Genomic DNA, 18,657 nt, shown 5'->3' on the forward strand with positions numbered 1-18,657 from the left:
CCTACACATTATCATTGGTTTGTAAGGTTTCGTTTCCTTTACACACAGTCACTTAACATGAAAAACGTGAGGTTTCATATCATCCTAACATTTCTACATTAGTTTTCACACTACTATGAGTATTGTTACTCTTATTTAAACACTCGCCATATTTCACTTCTATGTATAAAACACTCGGGTGCAATATATTTAAACTAATACTACGTGCTTGTAAATATGGTACACTTATACATTTTTTTCAGATTTACGCTCTCTCAAAAGCGACAAGAACATATGTCTGAAGTCCGGCTGGGTAGGTGACGGCCATAGCAGTGTGCCAGAGCCAATCTCCCCTATAGCTGTCCGTGCAGCTCCACCGGGAATCGGCCATGCGGTTCGGGCTCCACCGGATGAGTGAAGATAAGGGTTTTGAGTCCAGAGACGGGCAAGTGGAGATGGCGAGATTGTCATTATGCTTTTCTAGGGTGTCAGCCAGCAGGCAGTGCAGCTGCAGCACGCCCAGCAACAGCAGCAGGCAGGAGCCTCAGCCGGCTTCCTGGCTCACCGGCAGCCGCAGCATGTTCCTCAACCGCCGTTTCCTTCCTCCTCTCTCAGGCTCCTCCACTGCTAACTTTCAGCCGGCCCGCCGCTCCTGCTCCCGTCAGCCCTCCACCCTTGCCCGCTGCTTCCTCCTTCCAAGTGAGATGAACGGGCGGATAGGGTGGCAGCAGTGCAGTCCAGTCCTGCCTCGCACCCGGGTGTTGAAGGAGTTCCTCTCTGGGCTCCCCGTCTGCTGTCACCTGGAGCAGCAGAGACCAATACATCCACATTACCCATTGTGCAGTAAGTCTCCACAGAGCATGGAGCACAGAATCCAGCGGGCCTCTCTTATGGTAAATATAGCAATGTCGTGTAGGTTCCTTCCACCTGCAGGACTCGGGGGCCTCCATCAAGGCCTTGTCCTGTCCTAACATCAAGACAACTGCTTCTCTCAAGCGGTATGTCACCAAGAGGAGGGAGGGGGCACACTCACTTTCTACCCCTGCAAGACGATGTCACTCACAAAGGGAATCACCAGAAGCAGATGCCTTCATACATGTGAGGCAGCTACAAAAACAAACCGAGGGAGACGCCTGCTCGTTTTTCGATCGACTTCGTATCAAGGAAGATCCGATCGGATGCCACCAGAGGAGTTCCCGACCTACTATTTCTTTATCTACCTGTGACTTTTTGTCACACTAAGAATCCAGTACTGATCCAGCTACATGTGGAGAGTCGTTTTTGATTGCAATTTCCCCTACCATCCATACTTACCTTCGGTCTTAGAATTAATTTTGTGGGAGAAAACGTATTCCGCCGGTTTTGTATACACGCCCAGGCGGTTCTATTTTATCTGCCCCTTCACTTTGGGACCAGAAAGTGTGATATATACTGGAATCGTGATTTCTTCTCTGGTACTAACTGACAACCGTACTACGGATATATACTGCACTTGGGCCTACTTGGAAAGCCCTGATTATTATATTTTCTTCTGCCCTGACGACGTTCACAGGCACAAGGGAACGAAACGCGTTGGCTGTGTGCCGCTGTTGTTTTTTCAAAAGAAATTGATAAATAAAGAAGAATTTTCCAAGAACGAAGACCTTCTTGATTTGCTTAGTGCACCTTCCTTTTTGTCCTTAATTTGCTAGTCAACACTTAGTGCCCCAGCAGCATGAGGAGTTGCCAAACTGCAACTTCCTGGTGCCTCCTACAGCGTGTCTGCACTCTTCTGTGCCCAATACACTGGTGTGAGTGTGAGCCCACATCTCCGCTCAGGTAATAAAAAACTAGAACCCAGCACAGCGCTTCTGAGCACTGCACATCGGAATCACTCCACAGGCACAGATCAGGGAGCAGAGCAAACAACCACTCCTCCTGCTGGACAAAGTGAAGCGCCCAACACATTTTGCTCTGAAGTGAAAGAAGGTAGCCGGCACAGCGCTCACCAAGCGCTATATTTTTCCAATTACCCAGGGTCAGTCACATGGCCCTGGTAAGTCCCTGGACCAGAGAACAGAGCACAGGCAGGCTAGCACAAATGGTCCCTTAGCAGAGTGGCAGTCCCCTCTGCTGCCCAGCAGGCAGCAGGTTCAGTCCCAGATGCCTGTTCCTCCTGGCACACAGCAGTCCTCTGGTCCCATGCAGTGTCTTCTCCTCTCACACGGGGTCACAGCCCCGTTACTTATATTCCAAATGTCTTTGTTCTAGGGGCACTTTAAAATACATTTAGAAGTGCACAAAACCCCACATTCACAGTGTAAGCCTTGGCCCCACACAGACCACAAGGGGCGGAGCCAGCATTGTGGAAGGCAGGCACAGGCCTATTCTGGTGCAGGTGCTACTCCTCCCACCACTTCAAATGCAGACCTGGCCTATTGAGGTGCAAGGGAAAACTCCTCCCGCTACTTCAAATTCAGCCAAGGTCTATTCTGGCTAGCGCTGAGTCATCCAGGCAGGACAGGACACACGTCACCCCCCCCCCCCCCCTCCCAGGCACTAGCTGGAGTGAATGCACCTCTCCTCTATCCTGTCAGTCAGAACTAGATGGTCAATAAACATCCAGGCAGGGCACAAATACACAGAGCACACAGAAATGATGACTTCTACAAGTGGAATTTCTGAAATAGTAATAATAAATCTGTTTTCACTAATAAGCACGATTACAGTACTATTCCGAACATACCAAACATGGTCACACTACCCCTCTCAGATCAGGAATTACCACTGAAGCACATAGCAGGGAACCACAATGCAAACCTATGAGAGGGCAGCCTCACAGAATTGAGAAACCAAATAGGCTAATTGTCCTTACCAGTACATGCCTCACAGTTAAGGCACATGTCCTACCTTTAACTACACTTCACCTTGCTCATAGGGATAGCTAGGGCCTACCTTAGGGGTGACTGATATGTAGTAAAAGGGAAGTTGCAGAGATGGCAACCATTTTATATGCTACATCACTGTGGCAATAAACTACACATGCAGGCCCTGCAGTGGCAGAGGCCTGAGACAGGTTTGAAAGGCTACTCGGTGGGTGGCGCAAGCAGCGTTGCAAGCCCACCAGCAGCATTTAATTTACAGGCCCTGGGTATATGGGATACCACTGCACAAGAGATTAATAGGAAAATTAAATATGCCAAACAGGTATATACCAATCTTAACTAGTTTACAAGAGAAAGCACATACACTTTAGCACTGATCAGCAGTCGTAAAGTGCCCAGAGTCATAAAACCACCAACAACAGGTCAGACAAAATACAGGAGGAAGGCAAAAGGTTCTGGGATGACCCTGCAGAAAGGACCAAGTCCAACAGTGCCAAGCTGATAAAAGAATGTGACACCATTGACCTTAATACCAAGATCAGACATCTTCACACACTGATGTCCTTCTGAATGTAAATTTGCAAAACAATTTGCAAAGAGTAGCGCTTAGGTGTTACTGTGATTCACTAAATCACCAGCATTGGGTGAGAATCTTAGGATCAACCAGTTGAAAACTGCAATTTATTTATTTATTTATTGAAGTTTTGTATAGCGCTAGCTGGACCCAGAGGTATCAGAGCGCTTCAAGGCAAATATAGATAAAACAACAACAAGCAGGAAATAGAGTCTGTGCAACAATAACGAGCGGAATAAGGGATGGTGATCTGGCGAGAATCAATTGTTCTGGGTTCCGATAGAAAGTTGACTACCATTGTCCCGTATGAGGTTCATCTTAGGTACCAGAGTGTTCAAGGAAGAAGGCTTTGAGTAGCGATTTGAATTGCGGGAAGGAGGCAGTCATTCTGATAGGGGGGATGGAGTTCCAGATTCTGGGGGCATTCCCGCAAAGGATTTATTAGAGGTTTTTCGCTTCTGTGATTTCAGAGGGATGAGTAAAAGTGTGCTGGAGCTTCTGAGGTTCCTGGACTGACCCGCCCTTTTGAGTTTAGAAGCCAGGTATTCCGGTTTGCCTGTATGTAGGGCTTTATGAGTGAGGCAGGCTGTGCGGAAGTTGGCTCTTTGGACAATCGGGAGCCATTTCAGTTCTTTGAGTGCTGGGGAGATGTGGTCAAATTTCTTTGTTCCTGTGACCATTCTTGCTGCTGCGTTGAGGGTGGAGGTGAGTGGTTCCAGGTGCGTCTTGGCAGTTCCCGTCAACACTGCGATGCCATAGTCTATTCTGGAAAGCACAAGTGCCTGGGTGGCCTGTTTCAGGTCTTTGGGGGGGAGGAAGGGTTTGATCTTGTGTAGAAGTTTCAGGTTCAGGAATGCGCTTTTGGCGGTTTTAGAGATGTGTTTGTTCATGTCCAGTTTGGAGTCGAGGGTGATTCCTAAGGATTTTGCGGAGTTAGTTGGTGTCAGAGAGACATTAAGAGCATTTAAGGCTTTGAGCCATTCCACTATTTGTGGGTTTTCACCTTTGTTCGATATTAGGAGAACTTCTGTTTTTTCTTCATTCAGTTTGAGGTGGTTGGCTGTGAGCCACTGTTGGACCTTCATGAGTGTCGCATTTAATCTGTGAATGTCTGCTATCGAGGTGGTTTTCAAATATAGTTGAGTGTCATCTGCGTAGAGGTGGAATGGGATGTTGGAGTTCTTTAGAAGTGAAGTGAGGGGTTCCATGTAGATGTTGAAGAGTTGTGGAGAGAGTACTGACCCTTGGGGGACTCCTCTGCTGACGGGGAGGGGGTCAGATTCGAAGCTGTTGATCTTTATTTTTTGAGTGCGGTTGTTAAAAAAAGAGGAGAACCATTTTAAGACTGTCTTTTTGATGCACGCTCTCTCTCGGAGGGCATTCAGTAGAAGGGAATGATCCACGGTGTCGAATGCAGCCGAGAGGTCAAGGAGGATGAGAAGGCTGCATTGGTTGGAGTCGAGTGACATGTGCAGATCATCTAGGACATTTAGGATTGCGGTTTCGGTGCTGCAGCCCTTCCTGAACCCTGATTGGTGCGGGTCCAATAGATTGGAAATCTCCAGATGTTGGGTTAATTGTGCAAGCACGCATCTTTCCAGAATTTTGGCTAGGAACGGAAGGTTTGAGACCGGGCGGAAGTTGTTCAGGTCAGTGAGATCAAGGCCAGGTTTTTTTAGAAGAGGAGTGACTTGTCCTAGTTTGAGGCAGTCGGGGATGAAGCCCTTTTTCAAGGAGCTGTTGATGATCTTGGCCCAGATTGGGGCTAGAGTGAGTTTCATATCCTTTGTCAGTCTCGAGGGCAGTTGATCGAGGGAATGAGATGACGGTTTAGCGGCAGCGATAAGATTGCTTATCAATTCTTCCTTAATCGGCTGGAAGGAAGACCAACGGATAGATGGGGTTACAAGGGGGATGAGGTTGGGTGAAGGATTCGTGCTGAATGAGCGATCAATTTTGGCGATTTTTTCATTGAAGAAACTAGCAAAGTTTTCGCACAGGCTCTTGGATGCTACTATGTTGGATGCCTTAGGGATGGAGGTTTGATTCCTGATGATGGCAAAGAGTTCTTTGGGGTGGTTTTTGGCGTTATCAAGGGCGGAGCAGAAGAAGGATGATTTTTTGCTTTTGATGTGGGTATAATAGTTTTTGCGAGCTGTCTTGAGGTGGTCCCGATGGAGGGTGGTAGGGTTGGTCCTCCAGGTTCTTTCCAGGGATCTTAGATGTCTTCTTTCCTCATTAATGTCAGTCGAGAACCAAGACCTGGAGGGGATGCTTCTGGGTTTTTTTAGTTTCAGAGGTGCGAGCTGATCCAGGGCGAGCTCAAGGTTGGAATGGTAGAGTGAGGTGAGATCTGAGGTTGAGAGGGACTCCTTCGTGTTCGGGAGGAGTGAGCTGAGACCTTCTTCTAGCTTGCCTCGGGGGATTCTAGAAGTGGTCCTGACCCATTTAGGGGGGGCTTGGGTGGGTGGGAGGGATAGGGCCGGCTGAGTAATATGAAAGAGAATGATGTGGTGGTCTGACCAGTCCACCGGGATGATGTGATCAATCGAGATTGCATTTTTGTTCGCAATGATGGCATCCAGGGTCGCTCCTCTGTAGTGCGTTTCTTCTGAGCAGTGTTGGATCAGATCATTGGCCTGCAGAAGGGAGTTGAGAGATTGAATCAGCGGGTTAGTGGATTAGTTCCATCTGAGGTTGAGGTCGCCTAGAATTAGATTGTCGTCGCTGTTAAGAGTTGATTGGGTGATGAGATCTGACAGTTGAGTTCTAAATTCGTTGGAGTTGCCTGGGGGATGGTATAGGAGATGGCATTGACGTGAGCTCTGACATTGAAATTTGATGTTGACCGACAGGCATTCAAAGGAACTGTACAGGCCGGAGGGAGCTTCGGAGATGGAGAGGTCATTTTTGTGGATAATTGCTATGCCCCCACCTTTGTGTAGGGGTCTGTCTTTATGGATGATTGAGAATCCGGGAGGGACCAGCATGTCCAGAATGGGGAGAGATGCGGTGTTTAGCCATATTTCCGTGATGAAGGCTACATCCAGGTCATGAGAGAGGAGGGCTTCGGCTATTTCCGTTGCATGTTTGACTGCGGACCGGCTGTTGATAAGCATACAGTTCATGGGGGGTATTTCTTTCGCTTTAATCTTGTCGGGTTTGGCTCTGGGTTTTGGGTGGAAAGAAATGGTGGAGGTCTCGTGGCTCTGCTGGGGGGGGGGGGGGGTTCTACCTACTCCGGTGATGACTTGTATCAAAGAGGAGAGAGTCGAGTTCGTGTGTGGAGCCTGGGCTGACTGGTTCGGGGGGAGTTCGTACGAGGCAACGAGTGCGCTCACTTCCTGGGGAGAGAGGGAGTCGGTAGTTCTTCTAGGAATGATAGTTCGAGGTTCCGACAGGCCCTTAGTGCGAGGGTGCAGGGGATCTGGGTGAGGGTGGACCTGGATGGTGTTGGGATAGTCATTCCTGGGGGGGAGGGAGGATGTGGGGTGGAGGGGACGGAGGGGAGGGCATCTGGAGATTCCCTAAGGCAGATAGGGTTTCTTTCAGGCCTAGGATCAGGGTCGCGATCTGCGCCTTAATAAGGTTGAGGCGATGCGCCATCTCGGGTGAGGGGGATAGGAGGGGAGGATCTCTGTAGGGGGGAGGATCTCTGCGGGGAAGGGGCTGAGTGCTAGTTGTGGTTTGGGAACTGGGGTGAGGTGGGGGTGTGATTCCTTTGGGGATGAGTGGGGGGCTGAGTACTTGAAGTTAGGGAGTGCTGGGGGGAGGACGGGGGAAGGAGAAAAGGGGGAGCTGGGGAGTGAGAGGATGCAGGATTGGTATAGTGGGAGAGCAAGGGGGGTTGGGGAGACTGGGGTGGATCTCTAAGGGTGGCGGATAGGTAGCTAGTGGTGTTTTGGGAGCTGGGGAGCGGGGGGTTAGGGGTCCTTTGGGGATGAGAGGATGGCTGGATAGTGAGAGGTTGGGAGTGTGGGGTGAAGGACGGAGGTTGGGAAATAGGGGGAGCTGGGGCTGATGGTGGTGGGTGGTGGTGCAATTAGACAAATTGCTAATAAAAGGAGAGATTCACAAACTAGAGAGTTACACGCATCCCTAAAACTGCAATAGTGCGCATCGGACACTGGGGATATCACTTCAGTCAGAACACCACACATAAACAGAGAATATGCCAAAGTGTGAAATTCTGTGCCATCCAATCAAAAATGGTGATAAGATTGTGTCACTTTACGCAGTAGCATACAATGTAAGAAGCGATTCACTGAGAAGAAGTAGGATATTTTGGTGGAGTAGATCGCTAAGGAAAATAAATATTTTGTTAAGTCGGCAATGAATTATAAAAGAGGTGCAATCACCTCAGACGTTGCCAATGATGTCCTTGAGGCCAATGGAACAGTAAGATGTCCTTAAAAGTGTTGTGAGTTCCTTTTAGGGCCTACTTAGTTCTCCCTTATTTTAGCCTAACTGCAATTTGTAGGCTGTATTGCTTTGCAGACATTGCACTCAGCAGGTTTACTTTTCTGCAACAATATTAATTTAGCAAAACACTGTACATGTTTTTATTATTGGTTCTTTTTAGAAATGGGATTTCTGGTTGGCTAAGGCTTGCGCCAAGCCAGGCAGAACCCACCACTCTAGTCAGGGCAAGGGAGTTAAACACCAAAGATAACCCCTGCTCCCCCCCTTGGTAGCTTGGCACAAGCAGTCAGGCTTAACCCAGAGGCCATGTGTAAAGCATTTGCACACGCACACAGCAACAACATCCCAGGCAGTCTACAAAAGGAACGCCACACAAGGTTATATCAAAAATAGCCTTTGCATTCTCATAACACATTAGAATAGTAAACACACAATATACATGGTGCCACCTGGCACTAGGTCTTATCTACAAGGGATTATATACACCTGACAGGGCCCAGTGGACCACTGTAAGAACCATCAAAGAGTGAACTAAGTAAAAGTAAAACATATCATAAACGTACAACCAGTAACCACTGGTAATCACTGAACTTAGCATCAGCCTGTAACATAAACTACATTATGCACAATATCACATTAGGCGCAAATTACATTCTGCGCCAACCTCACCAGCATTAACAAATTATGCAATCCAACCTCATAATCATAAAAAACACATTTAGAGGTATAAAACAGGGTGTGTAAATCATACTACATGAATCACATTTCCTAGCACTACATAAATCACATTAGGGCCTATAGTCTCCTAATAAAGACCATAGGAGAGGCATTAAACACATTAGGGCCTGGCATCCTATTAACCTCACCGTCCCCCCTGGCTAACTGGCCATCTCAAAAGGGGCTCAAACACCCTGTGTCCAGAATATCAGGGCTGCTGCTTAGCAGCTGAATCTAAAGTGCGCCACTGCGCAAACCTAAACGTAGCAGCTGCCCACTAATTGCTGGGCAGCTGGAAAAGACATGGGGCAAAGGAGTGCATCCCACTCGTAACTCAAAGCATGCCCCCAAAGAACTGTGGCCTAAACGTAGCACCTGCCCACTACTTGCTGGGCAACTGTGAAGAATGGTGAAGGCCTGGCACCTCTGTGCCGCTTCTGTCCCTCTCAGTGACTCCTAAATCAATCTGCGCCAAACGTGGCCACTGCTCTCTTGGTGCAACTGCCCTCTGCGAGCAGGGCAGCTGGGAGGAATGCGGCTATGGGTCCTAGGCACCTCTGTGCCTTCATGTTGGAGTCACACGGGCTCTGGAAATGGACCGTGCCCCAAACATTTGAGCACACTGGTTCTTAAACCAAAACATGCTCCCTCGTAGGAGCGGTAATGAAATGCAGCCATGTCCCCCGCCCAGCCCTCACTGTGATGAACTCCATCCACTCCGGATCTCCAACCGACCCATGCCCCCATCACATCTTCAACAAGGCTGACTCCGTCATCTCACCCCAACTCCGGTACATCATCAACTGCTCCCTCAACACCGCTACCTTCTCAGAAAGCTGGAAACATGCCGGACTCAGTGCCCTCCTGAAAAAACCTACAGCTAACCCCACCAAACTTAAGAACTACCGCCCCATCTCGCTCCTCCCATTCCCCGCCAAAGTCATAGAAAAGACCGCCAACAGTCAGCTCGCCGCCTTTCTTGAGTCTAACGGCTCCCTCGACCCCTCACAGTCCGGCTTCCGAGCCAATCACAGCACCGAGACCGCCCTCATCGCAGCCACAGACAACATCCGGACTCTGCTCGACAACGGGGAAACAGCGGCCCTCATCCTCCTGGACCTCTCCGCAGCGTTCAACACGGTCTGCCACCGTACCCTTATACAACGCCTCAGCAACATTGGAATACAAGATAAAGCATTGGATTGGATCATCTTGTTCCTCGCCGGAAGAACCCAGAGAGTTCGCCTCCCCCCTTTCACATCAAAGGCCACCGAAGTCATCTGCGGCGTACCACAAGGATCCTCGCTCAGCCCCACCCTCTTCAACGTCTACATGAATCCCCTCGCATCCATCGCACACCAGCACAACCTCAACATCATCTCCTACGCAGACGACACACAGCTGATCCTCTCCCTCACCAAAGACCCAAACACCGCCAAAACCAACCTACATGAAGGGATGAAAGACGTAGCCGAGTGGATGAAGAACAGCTGCCTAAAACTGAATTCAGACAAGACAGAAGTCCTCATCCTAGGGTCATCCCCCTCTGCCTGGGACGACTCATGGTGGCCCCCGGCCCTAGGCAGCGCACCCAAACCAACGGACCATGCTCACAACTTGGGATTCATCCTAGACTCCTCCTTCTCGATGACCAGACAAGTCAACGCCGTCTCATCATCATGTTTTAACATCCTACGCATGCTCCGAAAAATCTTCCGATGGATCCCCACCGAAACAAGGAAGACGGTCACCCAAGCACTTGTCACAAGCCGACTGGACTACGGAAACACCCTCTACGCCGGAACCACTGCCAAACTGCAGAAAAGACTTCAACGCATTCAGAACGCCTCCGCTCGACTCATCCTAGACGTACCCCGCCACAACCACATATCCAGCCACCTGAGAGACCTACACTGGCTCCCCGTCAACAAGAGAATCACGTTCCGTCTCCTCACCCACACACACAAGACCCTCCACGACCTAGGACCAAGTTACCTCAACACCCGCCTGACCTTTTACACCCCTACCCGTCAACTACGATCGTCCAACCAAGCCCTCGCCGCGATTCCACGCATCCGGAAAGCCACCATGGGAGGAAGATCCTTCTCCTACTTAGCGGTCAAAACCTGGAACTCCCTCCCCACCCACCTCCGCCTTACACAGAACCACCTCTCCTTCAGAAAGCAACTCAAGACTTGGTTGTTTGATCAGTAATGAATCCCTCTCCCTCAAGCGCCTTGAGACCCTCTGGGTGAGTAGTGCGCTATACAAATTCTTAACTTGACTTGACTTGACTCACTCATCAGGCTCTGGCGCCGCTATGGGTCTCCTCTCCATGGTAGGCGGGACCTGCGCTTCTGCCTCCTTCACCCGGGCCCCCTCTTGGGACCCGGGACTTCATTGTGGAGCCCACGAGGCTCCAGCTGCATCGTTCTTCAGCCGGGCCCCCTCCTGGGACATGGGACTCCTCTCTTCCGGCGGCCGCCACCGCGGGGCTCTCCTTGGCTCATGGGAGCCCTGCATCATTACCGGCGCCGGACTCCTGTCTCGCGGGGCTTCTCTTCCGTCTCAGGAGCCCCGCCCACAACCAGGCAACGGTACCCACGCCCTGTTGGCCCCCACGGCCCCCACATAATGGCCTCCCCCACCCGCTCGGCGCCAGTTTTGACTGGCTGGAACGTGGGGGATTCTTTGGCACCTTGGAGGCTTGCACCATCGTTGGGAACCACTGCTCTGGACCTATTTGGGTGCGCACTGCAAGGAACTCACCTCTCCACCTGCGCATTGCTCCAGTGCACCTGTTCCTTGTGCCCATCCTGCTACTGGAGGCGCCCAACTGGAAAAAGACCCCCATGCTGTGGTGATTCATGCCCTTAAGACTACCACTACTGCCCGGGTGCGATTTGTGTGCTGTTCTTCACCCTGCCTGGGTGGTGGGGCCGGCCTCACTGTGAGTGGTCTTGCCTGGGCCCCGTTTCTCACTGGTGGTCACACACTCGTTCTTGTCCCCCCCGGACCCTGTGAATACACGCCCTCTCCTCGCCGGCCTCACTGTGAGTGGTCTTGCCTGGGCCCCGTTTCTCACTGGTGGTCACACACTCGTTCTTGTCCCCCCCGGACCCTGTGAATACACGCCCTCTCCTGGAACGGAGACCTCGGGCAACAAGGTACACCCTCCCCCTCCCGGTACGGAGCGAGAGACTTTCCCTCCTCTCCCCTCTTCCCGACACGTGCGCCTTGTGGACTTGCACCTGGGCGGCCCCCTACGGGACCTGGGTCTCGGTATGGCCTCCGGTAAAGGGGGTCGACCTCCCACCCAAAGGCAAATCAACAAGCTCTCATGGGGCTCTAAGGGGGAACCGAAAGATACTGCCCCGGAGGTCGCTCTCAAAACAGCGACACCCCCTCCGCAGGCGAGGCCCCCCCCCCACCCTGGACGATGTCATGGAGGCTATCGCGGGGGTCCGCTTCTCACTAGAGACTCGCATCGAGTAAACATAGAAGTGACACTATTGCGTGCCGACTTTCGTAAAATGGACTCCAAAGTGAAGGACATAGAAGTCAAGACCCTGGCGCTGGTTGACGATACCACCAAACTGCAACAGCAGGTAACTCAACTACAGAAGCAACAGCATCAAATGGAACTGCTCCTTGATGATTACGAAGAACGCGCCCGGCGCAACAATCTCCGCATCCTGGGTGTTCCGGAGCGCCTTGAGGAACCGGCTGCTGATCTCTTTGTGGAGAAATTAGTCCTGCAATACCTTCAGCCGAAGAAACTCTCCAATTACTTCTCCATAGAAAGGGCTCATAGGGTCCCCAGGGGCAAACCAAAGCCGGGCGCTCCCCCCCGCCCAATCGTTGCCCGTGTCTTCAATTTCCGCGATCGAGATGTCATCCTCCAGACGGCACGGGCGGGACCGCCACTATGAGTTGACAATGCGCAAATCACAATCTTTCCTGACTTCACTATGAAAGTGCAGGCTCGTCGACGAAGCTTCCTGGAGGTGAAGAAGGCGCTCCATGCACAGTGTATCAAGTATTCCATGCTGTTTCCTGCGAAGCTCCGCATTGAATCAGATGGCAAGACCTGGTTCTTTGAATCTCCTGCTGAAGCGTGGGACTGGGGGGTGGCGCCAATCGGCGACCACCCAAAACCGGCACAGAAGATCCGCAGACCGTTCAGACGAAGTGGAGCCACCTGTGAGTCAGGACCTGTTCGTGGACGGTACGCAAGGCGAGCAGTGACCCATCTGTTGAAGTTTGATTGAACTCCTGGAGCACTGCTCCTCTGAACTGACTGACTACACATTGTTCATGTTGCTACTCCTACTCGCAATGGGGCTCCAGGCTGACCTCTTCAGTGGGGAGCCGCCCTTTCAATGGTCAGTCACGACACCAGTGCTGCTGGGTCTATCCAAGTTCGTCAGAGCGGCTTTCAGCCACCTTATCCTGCCTCTACGGAAGTGTCTTCTTCGCGGCTTCGGCTTTCAGGATGTTCCTCCAGCTCGCTGCTATACACCGTACTCTGTATCTCGTTGACCCTCCACTCCGAATAGCAGTCCTCCTTGTATTCTGCAACGTGTCTGGAATCCTATATATCCTTTTGCTGGTCTATCATGCTTATACGTGTTGCTTCAACTTTTGTTCTCCTGTAATTTGTAAACAATACTGTCCTAACAGCCTACTCTGGGGTATGACAGACTTACCTACCTGGTACCTTTGCAGGGGGGGTGAGGCGCCTCAATGACACTATACCCTGCCTGAACTGATATGGATGGAGCCATCGGAGTGGGGCTGACCTGGGCCTACTAGTTAATAATTTCTACTATGTGAATGCTATCACTGATTTAAGTTGTTTGTCACCGCACTAGACAATCTTATCCTGTCATTCGTTAGCGGGGGCACCCACGGCTCTCCACGCACCTCATCTATGTTTGGGAGGGCGACAGGCACTCTGCCTAGTTGGGGAATGGATAGTTTCAAGTCTGCGGGCAGGGGGGCAGGGAGGGGGGCTGGAGGGGGGGGGGAAGGGTAGGGGGGGAGGGTGTGGGAGGGTCGGGAGTTGTTGGGGAGTTGATGATGAAACTGGTATGGTTTCTGTTTTTATTTCTGTTCATACACTGCAGAGGATTCCTGACCATGGAGCGTGTTACACAGCGAAACCCCCCCCCCCGCACGGCAACTATTGCGATTTCTCGGACACGGGCCTTGCTGCACGACACCGTATGCTTCTACACAACGTCCATTGCTCATTATATGGCTACGTTGGGCCTTTTAGATACTCCATCACAGGCCCCTCCGCGGCCGTCATTTCCTACAAATCATAGTCGGTGCCCCGAAAGCCACTGATCCGTGTATGATCCCTGTTCTTTAAGCCACCATGACGCCCCCACTGACGACGTCCCTCTCTATCATGACATGGAACGTTAATGGTCTAGGCAGCAGAATAAAAAGAGGGTTAGTCATGCAATATCTCAAGCGCCATGCTCCGGACCTGGTTCTCCTCCAGGAAACACACTTAATGGGCAACGCGTGCCAGGCACTACACCGGGGAGGATATACACTACTCATACACGCAGGCTTTACCTCTGGATCCAGAGGGACCGGAATCCTGGTTCGGAGAAATGTGGTGCTGACATGTACAAAAACATGGGCTGACCCCCTCGGTCGCTTCGCAGTATTGGAGGCCACTTGGGAAGGCAAGCCATTGAATGTCGTTTCGGTCTACATCCCTCCGACCCTAGGCACTGATGCTATGCAGGCCCTACAGCGCATAATTTTAGATCTCCCACAGGGACCCTTGCTTATTGGGGGCGATTTCAATATGACGATGAAGGATGCCCAAGATCGGCACCCCCAGCGCACCTCACACAAGCCGGGCTCCGACCTATTTGACTTCACGCAGACAATGGGGCTCGAAGACCTATGGCGCCTGTCCCACCCGACTACTCCTTACTATACACACTACTCCAATGCCCACAACAGCAGCTCCCGTATAATCTACCTGTTCTCTCCTACTACTGATCTCGAGTTTTTTCGCCAACCGGAGGGGCTCCCCAGGGGAATCTCCGACCACTCCCCACTCACTGTCAAATTCACACACTACCGCCAGAGGACACGTGGCCCTATAATCATAACGCCCTGGCTCCTAAAAATCCCTGACATAAAGGACTGCCTGCTAGAGCATACCGAATACTACTTCACGGAAAACGTGGGCTCTGTGACGTCGGCTACAACTATATGGGAGGCATACAAGGCAGTACTTAAGGGTAAGGCGCTAGCTCTAAAAACTGGTTATACCCGCAAACAAAGTGAACACCTGTCTCAGGTAGAAGCAGACCTGACCAACCTGGAATCCTTCCACAATGTACGCCCCACAGATGAATTAGCGACCCGCCTCCGCGTGAAACAGCTGGAATATAAAGCATTAGCCCTCGAGAAGGCGCAAGCCAAGCTCTTAAAGACCCGTCATCGCGTTTACGAACTGGGGACAGAGCGGGTAAAATGCTAGCATGGCTTGAGAAACGCGAAATGGGGTCTCGCTGGATCCCTGAGCTGACCCTACCAGATCACTCTACCGTCACGGACCCAGGTGATATAGCAGAGGCCTTTGCCACCCACCTAGAAGGTGTCTACACAGCCAGAGCTCACTATGGCGCTGCAGAATCAAAATTACTCCTGGCCGAGATGAGACTTCCAACTCTCTCTGAGTCCGAGGTACGGTAATTGGAGGCGGACCTTACGACGGAGGAGGTTGGCAATGCCTTGTTCGCTGTCCAATCGGGTAAGGCTATGGGCCCCAATGGAGTCCCTATCGAATTCCTGAAGGGCATGGCGGGCGAGATCCTTCCTCACCTCAAAGCAATGTTTGAGGAGAGCCGTGATGCCGGTTGCCTACCATTAGACCAACGGTTAGCATCAATAGTAGACATTCGTAAGCCCAACAAACCGACCAATGACTGCAGCTCCTACCGCCCAATCTCTCTCATTAATGCCGAAGTGAAAGTCCTAGCAAAACTCCTTGCTACCAGACTTATGACAGTTCTCCTTGCCTTGATACATGAGGATCAGTCGGGCTTCCTGCCAGGCCGCAACACAGCGCTTAACCTCCGACGGGTCCACAATGTTATGAGCAGGATACCGCATCTCCAGGAAGACGCAGTCATTCTCTCCCTTGACACCACGCTTGCCTTTGATTCTATCGAATGGTCGTACCTCTTTGAAGTGCTACCCCGCTATGTCTTTGGTCCCAAATTCATTCAGTGGATTCGACTACTGTACACTGATCTTTGGGGTCAGGTCTATGTTAATGGACACACGTCCAGGCGATTTCCCTTACACAGAGGCACAAGACAGGGGTGCCCTCTATCCCCCTTGTTGTTCACACTTACCCATGAACCTCTGGCTCATTGGATCAGAACTGACAATTCCATCCGCGGCCTCCGTTGGAATGCTGAGACGATCGACAAGGTCTCGCTGTATGCGGACGACATCCTCGTCTACGTCTCCTCCCCTAAGTCCTCCCTTAACAGCTTGCTACATGTTATCACTAACTTTGGCAAGCACTCGGGCTTCTCCATTAATTGGTCCAAATCTATATTGTATGTTTTACATGGCCCACCTCCTCCCCTCCAGTGAGGCTATTCAATCAAAATCGCCCTGGCCGGATTTAAATATCTGGGAATTTTTGTCACTCCTGACCCCAAACTGTTCCATGACCGCAACCTAAAAGGCCCACTCCAAAGACTTCATAACAACATTTCTCATTGGCGAACACTCCCTCTCTCTCTCCCAGGTAGAGCGGCCCTATTTAAAATGCCCTACAAAATTGTCCATTTCCCATTGCCGACTCCTATTTCAATTAGCTAGAAGGAGACCTTCTAGCGTCCCGCATTAGAGGAATGACCCTCGGCAGCGGCGGCGCAACGCCCCCTGCCTCCTAAGGGTCATTCCTCTCCTCCCAGCACTGCCTCGAGCACGTCAGTTGCTGCGAGGCTTTCGGGAGCTACCGACAAACCACTGCTTCGGCCAATTTACCACAACCCTACCCGGATACAGGCAAACTAGGCAAACTAAGGCATTCTCTGGCGCAGGCACAACCTTACAAAAAATAAAAATAGGAAAACGTGGCATTCATACATAAAAAAAAAAAAAAAGGGGAAAAAGAGCGAAGATAAGAGGCAGATTAAGCCTTCTGTCCCTCCTTTGTCACTAACAAATGTCGGACATGGAGAGTGAGGACGCTACTGCTTCCTCTCCCTCTCACAATAGCGACGCTTTCAAAAGCTTTCTGAAAAAGGAAATGAGAGCATGCATGCTCGATACCTTTAGCGAGGTAATGTCCCGTAAAAGGACCCTCAGCGACCTTGGGCAACACCCTGATGACCCTACAAGGCTCAAAGCACCTAGAAAAACCAAGCACACTATAGATAGTCGTGCGGGGAACTTTGGAGGTCCAAGCACCTCTCTGGATTCGGGAAGCCTTAGCGCTCCAAGAGGCATTGGTGCCCCTCGCGGCACAACTAGGTTGGGTACCCCTGGCGGTACAACTCTGGAAGGTGTCCTAAGCGGCACGACTGGTCACGGTGCTAGTGCTCTCTCCGATACCTACTCTGACCTGGAGGAAACCTTCGAGGAACCCTACGACGAGTTCATTTTCGATCCTAGTGATTATCTCTCCGACTCGGACCCCAACTCCTTCCCAGATCTAGATCCCCCTTCCTCCTCCAAGGATTCCATCCTTGACCCCCTAGGGGGAGAAATGTTTTCTCCGGTCAACATCTCACGCCCCAATAGCTCTAAGTGGTCCCCCCAGGAACATGTCGGCAAGTTTATAACCAAATGGTTGCGAAACTCCTTGGAAATTGATGAAAGGAACATCATGCGCGCCGAATGCCCGAGACCATGGATTGGGGACAAGGTCTGCCAGACCCCCAACCTTGACCCAGACCTCATCAAGTTTCTCTTTAAACTGGGTAAGGACCCTAGAAAGGGGCTCGAAAGAGCTTTTAAATCCTGCCAGGACCGTCTACTAGACATCCTAGGCCCTCTCACCAAAATCCTTAACCTTGCTGAGGAGTCCTATATTTCAGATACTCCCCTCGACACTGCGCTCATCAGGGGTTGGAGCCAGAGAGCCATCGTTCTTCTAGGGAACGCCAATTCGAGCCTCAACATGGAAAGGAGAAAAACCGTCCTAAACAGAATTAACCCCAAACTCGGGGACATGGCCGATAAAGAACCTTCTTCCGAACCTCATGGCCTACTCTTTGGGCAAGATATGATTAAGTCAATTGGCAGATACGTCGCGACCTTTACGGCGCTTGACAGGGCCCAGAGCAACCTGAAAAAAGTATTCCCATCTAATGTTTTTGACCAGGCCGGAAGAAGGGGCCGTTCTTTCGGCCGTGCCAACTTCCGGCCCTATAACTCCGGCAGAGGAAGAGGTGGTGCAGGAAGAGGATACTACCCCTCGAACAAGCAGTTCTACCCCCAACGAGGAGCTCGTGGTTCCCGAGGCAGAGGCTTCCCCTCCCGTGGAGCACCTAATACCAACACCTCAAGTAAGTGCCCTCCTTCCCCCCTCCCCTCCAAAGGTCGGGGGAAGGCTCAAATTGTTTTATCATGTCTGGGAAAGTTATACTCAAGACCCGTGGGTCCTACAAACTGTCCGCGGGTTCATGATAGATTTCGTGGACATTCCTTACCAATCCACGACTCCAAGACCCCTGGACCTCCCCCCGGAGCACCTAGCTATCGCCAAGGAGGAGGTCTTCTCTATGCTAAAAAAGGGAGCCATTATCGAGGTTCCCTGGTCACAAAAGAATTTTGTAAGTACCCTCTTCTTGGTAGAGAAAAAGGACAAAGGCTGGAGGCCTGTCATAAATCTACGGGAAGTGAACAAATACCTGGTTTATCGCCACTTCAAGATGGAGGGCATCCATCTCCTCAGGGACCTTCTTCTCCAAGGAGATTGGCTAGTCAAGCTAGACCTGAAGGACGCCTACTTCACTATCCCTATGGCCAAGGAACACCAATCCTTCCTCCAATTTATTTGGGACGGACACCTCTACCAATTTCGAGCCCTCCCCTTCGGTC

Source organism: Lissotriton helveticus, chromosome 8, assembly GCF_964261635.1.
Source record: "Lissotriton helveticus chromosome 8, aLisHel1.1, whole genome shotgun sequence".
Lineage (NCBI taxonomy): Eukaryota > Metazoa > Chordata > Amphibia > Caudata > Salamandridae > Lissotriton > Lissotriton helveticus.